At 38.7% G+C, this 15,934-nt stretch overlaps 1 protein-coding gene across 1 annotated transcript in view; it reads left to right on the top strand.

Moving 5' to 3' along the window:
• The first annotated feature begins 6,100 nt into the window (after positions 1-6,100).
• The window catches only part of LOC122669144 (fumarate hydratase 1, mitochondrial-like), a 51,485-nt gene continuing 41,651 nt past the window's right edge, over positions 6,101-15,934 (top strand). Inside the window, exons 1-2 of the mRNA XM_043865826.1 lie at positions 6,101-6,130; positions 13,897-13,903. The gene's annotated coding sequence lies outside the window, so the exon portion shown is untranslated. The remainder of the gene's footprint in view (positions 6,131-13,896; positions 13,904-15,934) is intronic.

The raw sequence follows: 15,934 nt of genomic DNA, 5'->3' as shown, positions 1-15,934 counted from the left end.
TTTCTTTCTTTTCTTTTTTGTTTTTTTGTGTAAAGGATTGTCTAACATGGTATATAATATTTCACACGAGTTTTTTTCCAGTCCAGGTCCCTGCCTGGTATAGCTATCAAGTTCCTCTTATGGGAGGCGGAAATAACGACTTAACCTCACTCGGGTAGGGGGTTAGGTTGTCCGGCCCCCTATGAGACGAATCGAACAATTGTTCCGAGCAGGGAACCGGAGAGGATAATGATCCTATTTCACATATGGTTTCTCAAAGGATGTCAATCGTCCAAAAACCAAATAAATAAGTAAAGCTTCGGTTTGATTTCGAGTTTTAATTGATTTTTCTAATCATGTTGGTGTCGGTTTTGTATCGGTTTGAGACTGGACAAAAATACAATTATATGTTTTGGGTTGATATAGGCTTTTATTGGTTTGGTTTTTGACCCGTGTTTTTTACCCAGTTTAGTTTCGATTCAGGACATTTCGATTTGGTTTCAAGTGTGCAATACCCCAACCCAAAGCCGATCCAATACGGATCAGTTTGGTTCAGGCTATATCGGATCGGTTCTTTCCAATTTCACCGATTCGTGCTAAGTATTGTTAAGAAACAATGCCCAGAAGTGGCGATTTGCAAAAGAAAGCAAAAAAATGAAAGAGAAAAAGCAACACACAAACACATAACATAGAGGATTTATGTGCTTCACCCCCAAGATGGGAAGCTACATCCACGGCCGACCAACATAACAAATTTCATTATTTCTGAAATGTTATAAACCCTCAACCTCTTGCTCTCCCAAAGAAAAGAGCATTATAAAGAAAAGCCCTAACCCATTAAGTACAGAAATGCCCCTAGAAAAACTTACGATTGGTGGTGATGTACGCAGTTTTTAGGCCATCCGAGCTCGTTTCGAGGCCGGAATGGCCCTTCAAAAATACTTGAACCACTTTCTGGACCGAAATCAGGCTTCACCAATAATAGGTTTTGACGCCCCTAGTTTTAGGTAGGGGTGTCAAATGGTCAGTTCAGATCGGTTTTGGTGGGGCTGAATCGAAGTCTGTCCACGAATGAATGAGACCAAAACCAAACCTTTAAGCAACTTCGATTTTCGGTTGGTTTTCGGTCTACTATGATTTCGGTTTTTCAATATCAAATTAATATCAGTTTAGATTGATTGTTCAAACTTACACCACAATGAAATCTTACATTCATAACCTATAGTGAGGAAAGATTCGATAAAAACACTTTAAATCATCTTCCCCAAATCAAACAAATATGCAACCAAGAACAGGGAAAATTATTTGATGTGTTCATGTTGGAAACGGAACAAAGAGAAATACATGTAAAAGAAAGATAATTAATATTGAAATCAATGGATAAATAGAATATGCATGTAGCGAAATCATTGTTACAAATCCAATAATTGCCTACCATTGTAAATCAATACATAAAAATCAGTGAGAAGATAACTTATATTGAAATCGCAAAATGAACCATATTATTAGTCATTCATTTAACTGCCCAACTAATTTTGTATGGTGAACAAGGAGATCAAAGGAAGCATTATTACAAATCAATTTTCTTATTCAAAACCTCATACTCATTGATTTGTAACAATTTCCCTTACAACTAGAAATCTTTTCATTAATATTGAAATCAATGGATAATCAATTCACCTATTCATAACTTCATACTCAATAGTTTTTTATTGGTTTTAGTTGGTTCGATTTTCGGTCTAGATATCAATTGGTTTAGAACAATTTTATCAGTTTCATTTGGTTCTACCTACAAATTTTCGGTCTGGTTTTTAGTCAATCCCATCATACCCAGTCCAAAATCAATCGGATAAAGATCGCTTTGGTTCAATCCAAGTTCTTCGGTTGATTTTGATCAGTTTTACCAGTTCAGGCAAGGTTTTGACACCCATAATTATAGGCATCCATTAGTTAGCAATCTGACATGGTATGATATAACCAATAAGTATCGGTATTGATATCACTGATGATCTATAATAGTGTCCATACTTATATCCACTATTCCACAGCCCTAAAAGTCGATTAACCTTTTGAGATTATGTATGATTTGTCTGATATCACTATTAAAAAAAATAGTATCGATAGTACTCCATACCTTGAACTCAGAGTACTGAGTAAAGTAGTTCCTACATATAAATATTCATGATGTGATGGGGTCCTTTAAAAGACGTCTATGCTTCCAATAATGGGTTCAAAAAAGGATCCAGATCCTCTACTGCCGAGCTGCCCGGTAGGACCGTGCTGCCCAGACACAGGGTTGCGTGTAATTATCGTCTTACCCCCACTTGGGCAAGGCGTTTGGGCAGGGGTAAGGCGGATATTGTGCGCAGCCCCGTGTCAGGGCAGCACGGTCCTGTCGGGCAGCTCGGTAGTAGAGGATCCAAATTCTCAAAAAGGTTATTCAAAATTAGGCAAGGGTTCTTTGAGTCATCGGGGTATCCTACATGAGAAAACTTCTCATAGAAAATAACTAAAGGGAATAAGAACGTTACTTGATCACATGCCCATTCTGGTTACTGCGCCTAGATACAGTACTGCCTTGCCCCTATGGAAAGGCAGAAATTCCAGCCAAGTCGATGCTTTCCCTTGTTTTCCCATTGGCCACCTTGCATGTGGAGGCTCTAGAGGCCCAGGCGCCATAATTAAAATAATTTTCATGAGAGAAGTATAAAAACCCTGATGGCAAAAAGATAATTTTTCCTTCAAAAATTTTGCTAAATGTGATGAATTTCTAGCAGTGTGATTGGAATCTAATTCAATAAGTTTGCCCACACAAGAGGTAGAACGAGCTGAGTATCTTGCATTTCTGGGAATGGGCTCTAGGATTTCCCCCATATTTTATGTGTTCGGTTCCTCTGCACGTAGGCAACCAGTTGTCTTATTTTTACCAGGGGCTCATGTTCTCTGTGCCGCAACGCAGGCTATGCCCAGACACATGGGCTTGCCACTCAAGGGGCCAGGGTGGTCATTGCACCTACCCCCATGTGTCTGGTCGCAAGGGGAGGAGTATTCATGGAAACAAAATAAACATGTGATTGACTCTGAACCATGATCCATGTTCCTTTTTTTAATCTTTTATGTAATCATGTACACTTTACATGAACCTGTCACTAACCAATGATCATAATAATGGCGAGGGTGGAAAGGTATTGTGTAACTGTGGATTCTGATGTGCATTTGTTCGGTTTTAATTTTAACAAAGAATATATCAGCCTTGTATCAACATCATAGTGATGTTTTGTTTTATGATATTTTGTACTTTATATGCCTTATAGATAGTGAATGCTTGCATGTAACCAACTATGGTGACATGAAGATTAGCCCTTTTTGCATAGAATTGCCAATTGGCATTCTCCAAGGATTATATTGAAAAAAATGAAAAGCATTTGATCTCACGTGTAGGTATTCAGGGAAGTATTCTCTTTGTTCCTTCTCTATTACATGGCAGTCTCAATCCCGAACTGTACCGCATTCAGCGATCAACGAATTTGAGAGGATTTTTATCCGTTTATGATTGTCAAATTGTTTTCTAATATTGGGGTAAGATCGGGTAGTTTTTTACTTTTGATCGAGAGCGAATCATCGCCACTCTTTGAGGGATGGTCATCAAAATACAACTTTAGGATGGGCATCGGGATTTGAAAGCAATGAGAGGGACATCTTTGACCATAGAATAGCCGAATAGGGAGGAGAGGGAGAGTAACTAAAACAGTATCTCTATGAATGCATGGGTAAAGCTGCGTATATTAGGGGAAAGATCCTCTCTAATCACCCAGCTAATGCTGGGAAAGATTTGGACATGCATCCCCAGGTGTTGGGATGCGTGTTCAAATCCTCCCAACCGTTGGATGGGTGGTTGGAAAGGAGTTGAACGTCCAAGTAGATGGAGAGGTTCCGATCTACGTACATTATATCCCTCCTTAAACCCGGTTATAGCGGGAGACTCTGCACTACATACGCCCTTTTTTAGGCAGAAAACTTTCGCTATCATTGAATAGACAAGGGAATATTCAATACATGGTTTGAGATTGGTTATGAATGGTGGCAAATGGTTGGTCAAAAGTATATAACTAAGAATCTGGCCCAATTAAAGGCCATAGTCATCAAGCCTTCGCCTAAACGCCTCCCAGGCAAATGTTTTATATTTGGTATTTCATTAATTTAAGATATTATTCATAAAGAAGCAAAATTCCCTTTATTTGAATCCAATAAAAATAGTTAAAAAATTAAATTCCAAAAGGAAAAAAAGTCAATCCTCTAGTTCAAGAACAAAAACTGGATTTTCGACGGTAGGTAAAACTTTTAATTTTCTAATGCTGGGCTTTTCTCAAATCTAAAAATTCTATAAATTTTAATATAGTAAAACATTGCTAAAAATCAAAAGTGCGGTAAAATATTCATTTGTTTTGATCTAAAAAATATTTTCAATCAGAGCAATTTTGACAGTATTTGCGCATACCAAATAAGGTTTGACTAGAACATAACTTCTTCAAGATAAATCAGATTTAAGCAATTTTGGATTTGTTGGAAAGTTAGTTTTATGCTCTACCTAATACTAAAAGTCTCATGTAAAAATAAAATCATTTGACTAGTCAAACTTCTTAGAGAACAAGAACTTTTCTCTAAAACGGGAATAATTTAATTACTTATAGATAAGATCATATTTTTTAAGAACAATATAAACCAAATGTTAGTCTAGTATAAACCAAATGTATGTTTGATTATTTCAAATTTCCAATAGTTTGCTTCTTCAGTTCTGTTGTTTTCTAGTTCTATGTTGATTTTTGATGACTTGATGTGACTTTTTTTGGTAAAAGACTTAATGTGACTTAATGATGATTTTTGATAACTTGAAAAGGCTTAATGTTTATTTTTTATGATATAAGGTATATATTGTATCATACTAAAATATTGTGGCATATATATACTAAATAATGTTAGAAAAGGAGAAAATAAAAAATAACACTTGGGGACGCCTTGGTTGCCTAGGCGGGCGTCTTGTCTTCTAAGCGCTTAGACAACCCTCCAACGCCTTGGGTTGCTTTGCCGCCTTGCCAACTATGCTAGAGGCCTGATATAGCTAGCCCAAAAAGTAGTACTACGATTTTCATTTCCAGCCCCAGTTTACTAATTTAAACTTTATATATTTATGGAAAAAAGGATTGCTAATTGGTCGCGCATCTGCGCCCAGACACAGCCATGTGCGAAATGATCGACACACCCCTAGACCTGTTTGCCTTTTCAAGGGGTGCGCTGGTCATTTCACACGCGTGTCTAGGCACAAGTACACGCTACACTGCGTGATCGGTTAGTATTCCTTACCAAAATTATCCCTCTCCACATAATAATGCATATCTCACAAATGTAACAATTAACAGAGTGGGTTGAAGAAAACTCGATAAATGCATGTGTCATGCATATTTAATTTTTGAACAAAGTTTTCCATTACTCATGGAGAAGGAAGAATCCCCTCAGCGCTGTGATTGGAGTCCTATGTCATCATAAATTCAGACTGCATGTTGTATCATATCGATCACTGTCAATATTGATCGATACTGATTCCAGTAACTCGCTCTCTCTCTCTCTCTCCAGAAGTAGTTGAGAAGTAGTGTTAAGGACTTGGGGTGGAATTCATCATTAAAAACTAGCCAATAAAAAAAGAGTTCCCAAGTCCTTATAACCCTTCACATCGGGTTATTCACATCTGATGTGGAACTATTACTCTCGCTTGAAACCCCAACAAGTAGTTTATTCAAATGAAACGCCAACATCAAGCCTCTACAATCTGGAATGAGACGGCAGCAACTTGGCTTAATTTGTAAATCGATTCCTCTTCCACTCTCAACTTTGCTACACTTACTTTCCCCTCCAATTGGCCACGGAATTTGCATCCTTTGCCTCTCTTTCATTAGTGTCCCTTTTTGTCCTTCAACAATTCTCACATTGAATTTCCATTCAACAGCCATAAATTCAAGCGTTGATGGTGGTACTTCCTGTACCAAAAAAACAAAAAAATCTCTTTCTTGCCCACAAAGGCACAAATCGAATCAATACATCTTTGTAAGAAAGAGGAGAGATGGTTCTTGAGATCCTATACCCAAAAAAAAAAAAACTTAATTTAATGGAGAAAGTTTCCTTCTACACTCGAGAAGAGTTCAGCCACGTTCTCAGGTCCTAAAACATCTCTCTATTTACGAATAGTCGAACATGTACATACCCCCACACCATTGTGTGATACCCTCTCTTGCCCAACCAAAAGCCATAGTCAAGGGATTCCTCTTCATAGTGACTTAACGAAAACCAGGTCCTAATTTAATAACCTGATTTTCAGGACTATGACGATATGTACTTATATTTATATATTATAATTTTTAGGGAAATTTACGAAGCACCCCCTGAAAATGGGTCGAAACTCGGATCACCCTCTGAAATTTGAAAATACTCAGATCACCCCCTGGAATAGAGCCCAATACTCAGATTCAACCCTACCGTTAGTTAACTGATGAAATCAACTAGTTAAATTTTTTGAAAACCCTAAACTACCCTTGAGAGTGTAATTACTATTTATTCTTTTTTTTTTTTCTTAAATAAAATAAAGAATTGGAGAGGGAATATTCCCTCTCCTCCTTCTTCCCCAATTCTTCTGATTTGCTTCTTCGTTCTGGGAGAGAGAAAACAGAGAGAAGGAAGAAAAAAAAAAAAAGAAAAAAACAGAAATCTAGGCTTTAAACAAAATCCATGAAGATTGTTTTCAACCTTCAGCCAGGAACAAAGCCAGCGGAAGGAGAAGAACTCCAATCGCATAAAACTCCTTCAACAAGGCACAGTTGGATCTGAGAATTTGAGACAATTGTCGAAATTTCAAGCTCTTTTGAATGCAACCATCAATCAACTCAATTAATATGTGAAAAGGGACATTCAACTCCTGCAACCCTAACCTGATGGTGAATACAGTTTCAAGCTTGGTTATGGTGCAAAATCTCACAGCAGAGAATGATTCTGGGGAAAAAAACTCATAGGGCTTTAAGATTTAAGGAATCTCTCTTTCTGTTTGGGGTTCTCGGTTAGTGGAACCGAATCCAACCCTTGAAACAAACTTTTAGAAACTCTTTGAGTACTGTTTCGATTGCAAGAAAAACACAGAGGTGGTGTTCGACCACTCTGCCGGCGACTCTCTCTAGCCCTAAATCGACCAATTTGAAAATACTACATGTTGGGTTTTAAGATTTGAAAATACATAATGGGTCGTCGACCAATTTGAAAATACTAAGATTTCTCACCTTCTCTGATTTTTCTCTCTCTTTCCTTGATTTTTTTCTTCTAAAATCCCTCCCCCGAAATCTCTCTTTTTCTCAATCTCAGATTTGTTTCTGCAATTATTTGTTTTTTTTTTCTTTGTTATTTAACAATCGAAGAGAACGATCACTGAGATCAATCAAAATTTCTGCAAATCTGCCCGATTCCAGGTATGATTCTCTATCATTCTTGGAATTTCTTGATCTATTTGAGATTCTGAAGTTCGATAATCGACGGTATCTCTCCGAAAAACTGATTTTTGCTCTAGTCGATCAAACTCAGAGACGACATTTCTGTGATTTTTGACAAAATTGTTGCAATTCCTCAAACCATCTACAATGGTTCCATTCTTGAATTTCGATCTGAGATCCATTTTTTGCAAGGATTGAAGCTGCTAAAGCAAATCGACGGGAAGAACATCAACCAGATTTTTGTTACCCAGTTCAATGCTTATTACGAATCCCCCGAGTTGCAAAAAACTCCGGCGAAATTGCAATGGTGAGGTCGGAGTTGCGAAGTGAGGATTACGGGGAGAGGAGGAAGAAATGGGTGAAAGTGGGCATTTTAGGTTGAAGATGAAGGAAAGGGTAGTATTGTAAATTTGATTATAATGATTTAGTACAAGGGTAAAATAGTCGTTTAACGTCAATAACTAACAGCAGACTAACACCGTTAGTGTAGAGGGGGTGATCTGAGTATGTTCAAATATCAGGGGGTGATCCGAGTTTCAACCCATTTTCAGGGGGTGTTTCATAAATTTCCCTAATTTTTAAGAGGGGTTTTTAAGCAAGCAGCTTGGGGGAGCACACCAACAAGGTGCGACCAAATGATATTGTACATAGAAGGGTATAAAAGATGGGCAGAAAGTATAAGACTAGAAATATAATATGAGCAGTAAATATAAAACTTATCTTCTTACCAAAGAAAAAACTTATTTGATTAGTATGGCAAGTAGTATGACACCGAAATATGCTTATAGAAAAAGTACACTAAAACACGCCCTCTTGTGATACCCGAACAGTAAATGATAGAGTTGAGTCGCACCAAGCGATGCTCTCTTTAAGGTTTTTAGATGCCCCAATTCTGCAATCCGGGTTGATCATGCACCTATACCTCCAAGATAAAACAACTCTCAAATCACATAGGTTGCAGTACCAAATGTGATTACGTAGAGAGTCCATAAGGCTATACTCAGTAACTCATTGTCATTGATAGACTACAATGGAGAAGAAAGTAGAAGTTGAAATTGCTTTCAAAAATGTTGAAGAATAAGGTAAGACATCATCTCCTTATATAGTAAAGGAAGAGACACAACCAAGGGATATCTCCAAAAGACGCACCCAAGAAAAAAGCCAAACAAATTTTGAATTGTTAATATTAGAAACAACAAAATCCAACAAGAAATCATGTATTTCATGTGAAGAGGAGAGAGATAGACACATAGGTGCTATTGTAGCCTTGGTGGATCAAATAACTTCTCCCCCCAAATTTTAAATGAGAGAAGGTTTCTCAACATTGACAGTGTGTGTGTGTCGTGGAGGAATAGCATATCTTATACCAATCACAACACATGAATCGGTTTCGTCCAGTACAAGGCGTCGAGATCCACATGATCATGGAGGAGAGAAAGAGTCAGTGTACAACCCACATGATCAAGAATTGAGAGGACATGGGAAAGCATCTCTACACTATCAATGTTGGAATCTTTTTTCAAACCAATTAAGCATCTATAACTTATTTATCCAATAGTTAACCAAATAAGCAAAAACCAATAGTCAATGGCTAGGGTCTAATTTGGTATGATTTATATTTCAATTTGGGGGGTGATTTCTATTTCAAAAATTGTTTGGTTTGATTTTTGCACCTTATTTCAATGAAATAGAAATTATGAGGGTGTGTTTGGTTACATAAATTTGTTGGAGCCTGTATTAAACATTAGCTTTTTTTATTTAATTGATTATTATTGTTTTATTTAAAAAATATAAGCATAATATTTAACTAAAAATGGTATTTTATTTAATAAAATATAAGATTTTATTTTGTTAACTATTACTGTTTTATTTAATTAAATATTAGTGTTTTATTTGTTAATAAAATATTTTATTAATAATGTTGCTTCCGGGTTGAATCATGTTATTTAAATGTACTATGAAATTAGGTGGTTTTCTTAATTTTGTGGAATCACACAATCAAATACTTGTAATAATTGAGAATCATGATACCACAAATTACCATATGTGGATTTACGCAACCAAACATACCCACCCAGCTACAATGTGCCATATATGGATCAGCCAAGTGTGAAATTTTAGAGCCTAGTTAACTCACGTATCCTCCAATATCGTGGTTGCATCTCATGTATTTAAGTGTATTCATGCATACTTATATTACACTAATCACAACTGTGCATAATTCTTTTTCTTTTTTTTTGGTAAGAAACTACTATGTATTTAAGTATATTCACGCAGCCTATGCAGGGAGAAGGGTCGTCATTGCGCCCACCTCCATGTGCCTGGGCGCAGGCTGCGCTGTAGCACAGAGAACATCACCCCATATATAAAATATCCAAAATACCCACAGACTTATGATTGTGTCCCATTCAACCCCATAAAATTCGTGTAGTGCAAGACTGTAAGTGATCCCTCACCCATATTTTATACACAATCAGAAGTTACATTTCGAAGGAAATGGTATTCCAAATTGCTCTTTATAGGGAGAAAGAACGTCACCCAGTCGCGCCAGACACGCCGCCCTGTGTCCTGACACAGGGGTGCGCAAAATTACCGTCGCACCTCTAGTTATTTCCGAGGTTACAGAGGATACAACGATCATTTCGCACACCCCTTTGTCAGGGTGCTGGGGCGGCATGCACTGCACAACCGGATGGCGTTCTCTTTCCCCACTTTATCATTAGTAAAAAAAAGATGCCTTGCACTTTATATTATGAAAGGGTGGATCCATGCCCGCATTAAGCTAGCATTAGCACGCTCATTTTAATTTCATCTTCTAACTCAACTCCCCATGATTAAGCAATTGAATCAAACCAACAAATTGGAGAATTTGTGAAAATGTTTCATCAAAGAAGATAAAAATGTAAAACATGAAAATATTCAATGAAGGCCTATATAGATCGTGATGTGAAAGATCGAAGAAGACATCCATCTAAAAGGGAAAACAAGGCATCAATCTATTGATCAAAATCAATTTTCCAACCACCCCTTTTGGCGTATGCGTTCTACATAGATAATGCATTTGAAGAAACCATACTAAACATAGTCTTAATTTCAAAAAGTCCCCTAAATGATTCGAAAACACTTTCAAAATATGTTTGTATTGTTCATTCTCTTTAATCACGATTTATGATTGAGATCTTCAAGGTGTGGGTGCCCAGGACCCACAAAATATTTAGAAAATGAGATGACAAATTAAGGGAGGGGATCGCTGCTAGACTGCATGGTCCCAGTACTAATGCGTGGGGCAATGAGAACACGCAGAAGGGCATCCAATAGGAGTGGATTTTTTCATTTTATGGGGTACGCGGGTGCTCATTTGAGTCTATTCGTCCTTCCTATGTTTGAGCATTTGGTATGATTTTTTAGAATAAATTATTGACCTAAAATGCATTCCAAGATTATAGCTCAAGCTTAAGACTTATTGAGACTGATTCTGACCGACTCTTCACTAGTCCGGATCGGATCAGAATCGACTGGCAGGACCGGATACTGATTCCACGTTTTTAATCCTTGGTTGGACAGGATTAAAAGAATAAGTATCCCAACCACTTCTAAACGAGCAGTAATTGATAATGCTAAGCCTGGCTGGCTTTAGTTTATAAAGTAACACCCATTCGGGTCCTCCCTTCCATGAATCCAGAGTTGAATTGGAATTTTTTCTCCTTTTTATGATGGGGGTGAAGGTGGTGAATACATGAATCACACACTACTGCAAAGCAGCAAGCTAGCAACTTAGAACGGCTATCATCAATACATGTGTCCTTTTGATGTTGGTTTTTAACTAACATTGTGCTCTTCAGCATTGACTCCTCACTTTCTTATATCAATCTACCTCCACATGATGGAATACTTAGATAATTGATTATATGATATGGGCGTTATATGATAAGCACACTTGTCTCCTATCTATTGGCGAAAAGTGTAGGATAGGGAAACTTGAGAATTTAGTTCGTCTCCAGGGAGGCGTGCGCCCAGGGGGCATCTAACGGTTGAGTTATGCCGCACACATCTCGGCGCATGCCTAGGGATGTGTGCGGCACAGCCTAACAGTTGGCAGCGCCCTGGATGTTCCCTGCTCCCTGGAGACGATCCTGATCTGAAAATTGATGGGATGGGGTAGTCATTTGGTGCCCCGTTGTGACTGGGTGCAAGAGCCACACTGTCTTTAAGGGTTCTTTATGTTTTTCTAAAAACAAAAAGAAAGAGGTTGGGCGACACCGAAATGAAGCATTATACATGAGGGGCAAGAGGGTCATTTCAAAAAGTCGGAAGAGAAATAGACACAACGGGTGTTAATTTACAGTACACAGATGGTGTGCCAATCTTTCTCAAACAAAAGAATTCAGAAAAATATCATTGAACGAAAAGTTCTCTGTACAAGCGGTATAGAGGAACACAGTGCTGAGGAATGATTTCATATTTTGGAAAGCAACACAGTCCTTTTCATTAGAAGAGGAGAGAACCCTTCCTATTTGAAAAGTCAATGTTTTGTTTTAAGCTACCAACCAGTCATATATTCAAAACGGTCTTAGGTCGCTTTCAAAATTGAATTTCATTTTTTCAGTACTTAGTTCCATGTTTTTTTTGTTTTATTTTTCTAATTCATCGTAAATTTTTCATTCAATGGCTGGGTTGAGTAGCCCAAGCCGGGATATGTGCCTACGCGCATCCTGGCACTGCCCAGTAAACACAACCGTTGAATGCCTGACTAGGCACTCCCTGAGCGATGGACTTCTTGGAGAGAAGCATGGTTGTTTGCTTGCTGCTTTGGTTTTTGACATCAACATCTTGATCTCGCGGGATCTAAATTTGTTTCATTTCACTCGCCGGATTCAGATGGATGGAATATACTGGGAAGGCCTCGAAAATTTGTGAGTTGTGGCGCAAAACGCCTTTAGGTGCTCCCACTGTCTCAATCGTGCTTCTACTTGCAACCCCCTCACACGAAAGTCCACTTTCGATGGTGGAGACGAGGGGGTGAAAGATTAGGGTGTAGGGGCCGGGGGTTAGGTTTGCAACACCAGAAATGGGAGATCGAGACCTATGACAGCCGGGAAGAACAAGGGTTGGGGTGGGATTGGTACCAGAGAGGGTGGGATGGAGTGAGAGCGAGATGGCCTTTCTCAAAGAAGAAGAAGAAGAATAGGAAGAAGAGGACGAGGAAGAAGGTGACTAGCTTTCTACTTAACCTTGATAGCCAGTAGCAGGTTATATTGATGAATGATTACGATTCAAATAAATATATTCAACCGTTAAGATTTGCGGTGTGAGTTTAAGGTGGAAGAGGGTAGGCGTTGCTACATTTCCCCCTTTTTTTTCTATTAAGCCTTCAAGGGCAAATACAAATGTACAATTAAGGGCGCAAGTTTGGCTCAGATATATATCTGGGCTATCTGAGCAAGAGTTCTTTGTGGGGGAGTGTGGCTCCTGGGCATACACGAGGACCAATGGGAGAGCATGTGGTGGCATCAACAGGGCGTTCATTATCGCCATTAATGGGGGCAAGGATGGTTATTTCACCCCCTCTATGTCTAGGTGCAAGGCGCACACTTCCATAAAGAACTTTTTTCATATATATATATATATATATATATATATATATATATATATATATATATATAGTAGGTTTCTCAGATACCAAATAAAATATGCAGTAATGAAATAAATATGCAAGTGAAAACTTGAAAGAGGTCGAAATAAAACTTGTGTGTGCTTAGCAGTCTGCTGCCCTTAATTTGGGCCGGTCGTGGCACTCGGAGGGGTAACCTCGGCGGTCTACCGCTTTGCGTAGCCTTCATTGCAGTTGAGAAGGCGAGCGCCAATATTTGAAGATAAAAGATAAAATCTTGAATTTTATATTACTTGGAGAATTTGAATTACACTCTTGATATACAGGACTCTTGAAGAAAGCTTGAAGATAACTATTCACTTACGGGTTTACTTGAAGGAAACTTGAAGCCTGAGATAAAGGCTTAAACTTGCGATTCTGATTGACGAACACTTGATGGAACTTAGTTACGGCCTGAAGAACACTTGATGAAATAAACTTGAAGTTACACTTGAAGAAATAAAATTAAAAATGCTTGAAGTAACTTGGTGTAAGAACTTGAAGAGTGAGCTACAAGAATGTCTGCGTGCTTTCTATTTTCTCTTCGAGATTCTCCTCCTCCTCTATGGAGAAGAAGAGGGGTCTTATAGAGCTTTGGAGGCTTTGATCCCTTTACTTTTCCACCGAAAGCAAATCTTATCTTGAAGGCATCTTTGGTAGAGCGTAGAAGCATGTGGGCGTGGGCCCGAGTCTTGACTTTGGAGGCGAGGCGCCAAAGCGATTTTTGGTCCGTAGTGCTACAAAAAAAAGTCAATTTTACTATTCACCACTATGTTGGTAGAACTTGGAATCTTTGAAAAAGCTTCAAAAACCGCACCGAGGCATTCCACGTGTCGAAACACGTTTTCCTCATTGGTTTGGTTTAGATGGTTCACCGTATTTGAATGGGCCCATGATGGCTTGACTATCTAGGACCGAGATAGTGACTGGGACACGACTTTTGATACACCACGTGTCATTTGTCGAGCCATTTTTATGATGTCGTCATGGTGACGATTCTCCAATATCGTGGTTTGGAGACTAACCCATGGGCTTAAAGGCCCACTCTTTTGATGTTTGGCTTAGGACCTTCCGTGGACCTTGTTGAAGAGAACTGTTGGCGATGAGGTCCAGCCCATCATTTGGATCTTGGGCATATTGACCTTCATGGAGGTGGGGTCAATGGACCCAACACTTGAACTGGTTTCTTCTTTTTCTTCTTCGATGTCGAGGGCGCACCGGTGGCCTCGATCTCGGCTTGTTTGGCTTTTGCTTGAGGCGTCATCACATCGGATTTGTCCGATCCTTCATGAGGGCGCTTGAGTTTTGGCTTTTGTGAGGGATTGAGTAAGGGCCTCGGGGTACACCTTCTCGAGATCACACTTGTCCCACCACTTGACTCAAGTTTCTTTGTAGAAAAGGGGTAGAGCAATCGGGGCCTTGGATTGTCCAATTGCATACTCCCAATAAACAATCCAAGCCGACGGCAATGGATGAAGAACCTCGGAGATCCGGTTGTTCGAGATTTGTTCGGTGTCTTGGCAATAAATGCTTAAAGCATCGAACACTTGATCCGGCAAAATGTCACTAATTGGCCCAAAGGCGGCCCACCAACGAGGGAACCAATTTGGAATTGGGTGAGAACTTGAAGTCGAAACAAAAGAACCAGGAATGTTGGTTCTTATATTTTGAACAGAAAGCATGGTGCCAAGCATCCATGTAGTCAAAATAGTGGTATTCCTGGGCGGTAGTTTTGAGAGAACCTCTTTGTAGAGAGGGGATGTGTACCCCAATCTTTTGAACTCGATAATTTGTAAAATGGTTTCAAGTATGGGTAACCAACTAGGATCAATTTTGTCGAATTTTGTTTGATACGTTATAGAATCCGTATCAACTAGGATGAACTCATAGAATTCTTGACTTTTTGAACTATTTGGGGAATAGAAATCCCAACCTTGGAAAAAGCCCTTCTTGCTACTTCCAAAGGCGTGTTGCAACCTTTAGTGAACTGGTCATCAAGGGCAAAAATGTCTTGATGGGCTTGTTTGAGGATATATTGACTCTTGGGTAAGTTTTGGGAAGAAACTGGTTTGGACACTGTTGTGGAGGAGCTTGGTCTAGAGAGTCATGAGATGACCTTGTGTTAGGAACTATTTGAGTGGACTGACTAGCCACGACTTGGGTGAAGGGAACACTTTCAACTACTGTTTTGGAAGGGGACATTTTGATTAGTTGATTTGAAGAAGTAGGTTTGGCATAGGAACCCTTTGATTTTATGCTTGGTTTGGGGGCCCTTTGGAGCCATGATAATAGAAATTGTTTTAGGACCCTAAGAATTCACGGTCAAGAAATCAGAATAGAATTCATTTCTCCTTTTATGTAAGTTATGTCAAAATCAAAACTCGATAAAAGGGCTTGCCATCTTGCAAAAATCTGTTTTGAAGCAATATTTTGAACATCATTTTTCAAAACTTGTTTTGTCGATGCGCAATCAACTCTTACTAAAAATTTCTTGTTTAGAAGATCGCTTTGAAATTTTTGGATGCAAAGAACTACACGAAAGGATTTCTTTTTAATGGTACTATAATTTTGTCGGTTCCAAACTCCAAGCAAACCGGACTAATTGTTCTTTATCATCTTGGACTTGTTTAAGGATACCTCATATCCAAGTTCGAGGCATCGATCTCAACTATCTTGAAAAGTGCAGATCTGCAAGTTTTAGACAAGGGATTTCCTTGACTAATTTTTTAATATTTTGAATCGCTTTTGTATGGTTTGAAGTCCATGGGCTTGGTTTTTC

The sequence above is a fragment of the Telopea speciosissima genome, chromosome 7, assembly GCF_018873765.1.
Source record: "Telopea speciosissima isolate NSW1024214 ecotype Mountain lineage chromosome 7, Tspe_v1, whole genome shotgun sequence".
NCBI lineage: Eukaryota > Viridiplantae > Streptophyta > Magnoliopsida > Proteales > Proteaceae > Telopea > Telopea speciosissima.
The sequence above is the reverse complement of the archived record's forward strand: the minus strand, read 5'-3'. Positions and strand labels throughout refer to the sequence as shown.